General features: G+C 38.2%; 1 non-coding gene across 1 annotated transcript; it reads left to right on the top strand.

The window, feature by feature from the left end:
* Window positions 1–1264: 1264 nt before the first annotated feature.
* Window positions 1265–1371, top strand: LOC123454884. Its single transcript, XR_006633540.1, has one exon. It is a non-coding gene; the product is annotated as a U6 spliceosomal RNA (small nuclear RNA).
* The last annotated feature ends 4560 nt before the right edge of the window (window positions 1372–5931 follow it).

The raw sequence follows: 5931 nt of genomic DNA, 5'->3' as shown, positions 1-5931 counted from the left end.
GTGAAGCCTAACAACTCAGGTTAGATTCCCCAGCACCCATGGATGCTAAATGCACAAGGTAAAGCTTGCATCTGGAGGTATTTTGCAGTGGTTGGAGGCCCTGGTATGCCCATTCTCTCTATATATCATCTATCTATCTATCTATCTATCTATCTATCTATCTATCTATCTATCTATCTATCTATCTATCTATCTATCTATCTATCTATCTATCTATCTATCTATATCTATCATCTATCTGCCTTTCATTCTTTCTCAAATAAACAAATAATTTAAAATATTTATAAAAAAGAAATGCCTTGCTTTAAAGACGTGTCGGTTTTCCTGTGGGCTTGCATAACACACAGTCTAAGAATGAGATTCTTGGTAAATCTTGGGGACATACAGAAACAGGGAACCCTTAAAGAATCCAGACATTAATGATAAGCTATGTCCAAGATGTGATTGAGATCTAGGAGAAACAGATCCCCATAGCTTCTCTGGTTGACAATAGCTATGGATACTGTTTGGGGAATATATGCACCTGAAATGCTACAATGAACAAAATGAGAGCAGTATATGGTACCATTTCTGCTTTTGCGAGCTTATCCCTTTATCTGATTTAACTTTACCTTTTCCCTATAATAAACTATAACTATAAGTTATAACCATATAAAATTATGACCATAATTTTTGGAGTGTCACATTGTTTTTGTGAATTATTGGAACTCTGATGTTTCTGCAGGAAAACTAGAATTCATGGTGGTCTAATGTAGATAGTCCCCTAGAACTTCTCTGTTGTCCTGAACCCCTCACAGGTGAATCATTAGGAGGTGCACTCCGTATCTGCAAGTGCCAGAGGATTGATTGGTTGATTGCTATGTTTCTTCATAAGTTGCGTGCACTGAGTGCTTTTCATTTTATCAGAGAAAATACATAATGATTATTATTTTAGCATTCATACTATGCTTTTAGATAAAGTTAGTGTTTGATTATGTGACAGTTGATAAAAAAAGAATAGCATTTCCTCATTGACCCACATACTATAGGTTTTTTTTTTTTTTTTTTTTTTTTTCGAGGTAGGGTCTCACTCTGATCTAGGCTGATCTGGAATTAACTCTGTCATCTCAGGGTGGCCTTGAACTCATGGCAATCCTCCTACCTCTGCCTCCCGAGTGTATAGTCATTTTAATTTGTGATTATTCTCTTATCTGATTTCATTTTCATTGCTGGATTCAGTGTCTGCAATTTATGCTAAAAGATTTCTATAATATTTTTCAAATTAGTGCTCTCTTCGGCAGCACATATACTAAAATTGGAATGATGCAGAGAAGATTAGCATAGCCCCTGTGCAAGAATGACACACAAATGCATGAAGTGTTCCATATTTTTATGTGTAAGAGACCCAAGAGACACCATCCCAAAACTCCTGAAGGTGATTAACTCTATAGCAAAGTATCAGGATGAAAAATCAATGCACAAAAATAAGTAGCCTTTTTACATGCAAATGACAAAGATCTAGAGAAAAAATAGTCCCAATTTCAATAGCAACAACAACAACAAAAAAAAACAACACCTTATTATAATGTTAACCAAGGAAGTGAAAGATCTATACAATGAACACATAAAAACACTCAAAAAAGGAAATTGAGGAGGACTTGAGAAAATGTAAAGACCTCCCATGCTCCTGGATAGGCAGAATTAATATCGTGAAGATGGCAATCCTACCAAAGCAATATACAGATGTAATGCAATTCCAATTAAAATCCCAACAGTGTTCTTCACAGAGATAGAAAAAATGTTCTAAAATTTCATACAGGAAGGCAGAAGGCTTCGCATATCCAAACATATTTTCAGCAAAATAAATACCTCTGGAGGTATCACCATACCTAATCTAAAGCTATATTACAAATCCATAGTAATAAAAACAGCATGGTAGTGGCATAAAAACAGGAGTATAGATGAATAGAATATAACTGAGGACCTGGACTTTGGGTCAAGCAACTACAGCTACTTGATATTTGACAAAGGCCCTAACAATATAGGCTGGAAAAAAGACAGCATCTTCAACAAATGGTGCTGGACAAACTGGATAACCATATGCAGGAAATTGAAACTTGATCAACACATTTTGCCATGCATTACACTCAAGTCCAAATGGATCAACGACCTCAATATAAGATCAGAAACTCGAATACTACTGGAAGATAATTTAGGAAGTACTTTCCATGATATAGGAATGGAAAAAGACTTCCTGAACAAAACCCCAGTAGCTCATGATCTTAAATAGTCACTCGACCAGTGGAATCACATAAAGCTGAAGAGTTTCTTTAAGACAGGCATACAATAAGCAAAGCCAATAGGTTACCCACAGAATGGGAGAAAATATTTGCTGGCTATCCAACAGACATGGGCCAAATCTCTAGAACCTACAAAGAACTCAAAAACCTAAACAGTAAAAAGTCAAACACCCCACTCACAAAATGGGTCAAAGAGCTGAACAGGCTGTTCACAGAGGAAGAAATACAAATGGCAAACACACACTTAAGAAAATGGTCATCATTCGTAGTCATCAGGGAAATGCAAATTAAAACAACTATGAGATTCCACCTTACCCCGGTAAGGATAACAAGCATCAAAAAATCAAGTGAGGGCTGGAGAGATGGCTTAGTGGTTAAGCACTCACCTGTGAAGCCTAAGGACCCTGGTTCAAGGCTCGATTCCCCAGGACCCACGTTAGCCAGATGCACAAGGGGGCGCACGCATCTGGAGTTCGTTTGCAGTGGCTGGAGGCCCTGGTGTGCCCATTATCTATCTCTCTCTCTCTCTCTCTCACTCTTTCTCTCTCAGTCACTCTCAAATAAATAAATAAATAAAAATCAAGTTAAAATAAATGCTGGCGAGGATGTGGCAAAGTAGAAACACTCATCCACTGTTGGTGGGAATGTAAGATGGTACAACCACTTTGGAAAGCAATATGGAGACTCCTGAAAAAGCTAACTATAGAGATACCAACAGACCCAGTTATTCCCTTACTGGGCATCTACCCTAAAACATTCAAACCACAGGCCAGAGAGATTTGCTCAACCATATTTGTAGCAGCTCAATTTGTAATAGCTAAGAGCTGGAATCAACACAAATGTCCATCACTAGAAGAATGGATAACTAAGGTGGTAGATCACAATGGAATTCTATACAGCAGTAAGAAACAAATGACACAATGAAATTTGGGGAAGAATGGTTGAACCTGAAACAGATCATTCTCAGTGAAATTACCCAATCACAGAAAGAAAATCACCACATAGTCTCACTCTTCTACAGCACCTAACCTGAATCTACCCAAGATGCCAACATACCCAGCAAGCAGTTCGTGGACTAGATAATAGGATGGGTGGGGATGGAGGGGAGGGAAAGGGAGAGGGTGGGAAACACAAATCTAGACCCAAACAGCAATGGTAGCAAAAAATTCTACACCCTAAAAGGCAGACCAAATGGATGAACCTTTACCAGGCCCTTAGAGGGAACACCTGAGCCACAAGACACTGGAAAGGGTATGATGAAGACTGACCTTTATCTTCTACAGCTTCGCTCTCTCTCTCTCTCTCTCTCTCTCTCTCTCTCTCTCTCTCTCTCTCTCTTCTCTCTTCTCTCTAACTCTTTGGCATTAATTATCTTTTTCTTCTTTTTCTTAGGGGGCACTGACCTGTAACTCCCAGGACCAGCATGGGGCTATCATCCACAATGAGCTTTTGATCAGAGAGACCTACAAGGTTTCCTAAAAGAAAGACAGATTTCTGTCAGAGTACTTGATGACCCACCAAAGGTTAGTGATAAGACCCTACTGCTGAAGACACCTTATGTGGTTGACATGTAAAATGAAACAGCATGGCTGCAAGCTGGAAGAGAATCAGTCCCCAGTCAGTGCATCTAGTGCCAGAAGGTGCTATGTGGGCGACTAGGGAAAATGACCAATATCTGCCCAAACAACTCATGGTCTGACCTACTTAGCTGCAAGTAACCTGTGATGATGCCCACACAAGTGCAATAGTGGTGCACAGCCATGGTGGGAAACCAACTACTCTCGATTTGGCTAACTGATCCCCTCAGTGGTATGGTACCCATAGCTGGACCTGGGAAACAAGTCAGAACCATGTCCAAGCAAAAGCCTGCTCTCCATTATCAAGCTACCACCAATCGTGGCCTACAAGAGGGTCTACACCTATTAAATCCTCTATAAAAAAGTAAGCGTTATCTCATTTGTCTGATGCTAACTTACTCTACATTGGAGAATTTGCTTATCTTTTTCAGATAGACATAGATCCTAAGGAGAGAGCCACCCCATCATACCTCAAAGGGGCCCCAGTAGAAGCTAAGAACAATTGGTGAAACAAGAAAGGGTGCTGCTTTCTTGGTGAACTTGCTACCAGCCCAAGGTTGAAGTAGATCAACAGAGAGAAAAATCAACTCCTACCAAATCAGAGACCCAGAGACCCAGAGGCCCCCAACACCTCTTCACTGAAGCAGACCAAAAATGAACCCAACATGGTTCAGGGAAATTTTGTGGAAGAGGGGGCAGAAAGAATGTCAGAGCCATATGTTGGGTCATAATATGCAGAGACATTTATCCTACCCATAACTTTGGGCTAGCTCCAGGATGCATGACCCATATACCTCAACAATGAGGGTCCAGGGGGAGGGGTAAGGACATGGATGAGCCTAACAATGGTACTAAAATTGACTGTATTCGCTGAGTACAAAACTAATTAATTTTTTTAAAAGATAAAGTTATGGATATAGTGCAGATAATTCTTAAATATCTCAGCATCCATTTATCCTTATTGTTAATGCCTTATATTAGCATGATAAGCTATTATATCTAATACATTAATATTAGTGAACTAAAGTTTATCCTTTATTGATATTTCTTTCTTTTTTCCCTAATATTTTTGTTTTCTTCTAGGATTTTGTTGTGAATTCCAAATTACATTTAACTACTGTATTTTTAGGCTACACTAAGTTGAACTTTTCTTTTTCTCTTTGCCTCTCTCTTTGCCCTCTAGCCCTCTCTCTTTCTCTCTCTCTCTCTTTAATTAATCTGACAGTCAGTCATAAGGAGAACTGAAAGTATATTTTACATAATGTAGAATGTTTTGGATTTTGTCTGATTTGTGACTAGAGTGGAGTCATAGGTTTCTGAAAGTATGCCCCAGAGATAAGATGCTCTTTTCACCACACTGGTATAGGGATTACAGTCAGAACGATCAACAAAAATTTACCATTGTTGATGTGGCTCAGGCACATGAGGTATCAGGTCAGGATTCTATCCTTTAATATTCTTTTTTTTCTATTTCTCAACTGTTCCCACTATGTACACTATGTACACAACTATGTACACTCTGCTGTGTTGCAACTGGGGCTATGGCCCATGTCCTTATAAAGGAAGTATCTCCATAGTTAATTTTTTCAGAATTATGCACAATAGACTTGATTATTCTCATACCTACCTATCTTTTATTATACATTTAATGTTTTATTATGAAATCATTAATGTTCATTTTATATTTGGTTTGTGTGTCACTCCTATTTATTTGCTGGCTTAATTTGTTCTAGCTTTGGCACTGGGTTCATTTTCATAGTTGGCTCCTGTGTATATTTCATATCTTTATTGCTATGTATTTTATGTCAATCTCTGAAAAGTTAGTGTATTTAATATAGTCTCACTTTTGAAAATTCCTAATTAGAATATAATTTTAGATTTTGTGTGTTTTATGTTGGTGAAAATCACAAACTGAATATTTACTGTCATTTGATGCCTACTTCCAGCAAACATTTAAGTGCTCTCTTATACTATTTGTATTAAAGCTTCACAGTGTATGCTGTGTAATATGAGTACTGAATACTTCAACCTGCAAGACTTGGCCTCTTACAGTACAAACAAGTGACATTGTGCAG

This window comes from Jaculus jaculus, chromosome 14 (assembly GCF_020740685.1).
Source record: "Jaculus jaculus isolate mJacJac1 chromosome 14, mJacJac1.mat.Y.cur, whole genome shotgun sequence".
Taxonomy (NCBI): domain Eukaryota; kingdom Metazoa; phylum Chordata; class Mammalia; order Rodentia; family Dipodidae; genus Jaculus; species Jaculus jaculus.
The sequence above is the reverse complement of the archived record's forward strand: the minus strand, read 5'-3'. Positions and strand labels throughout refer to the sequence as shown.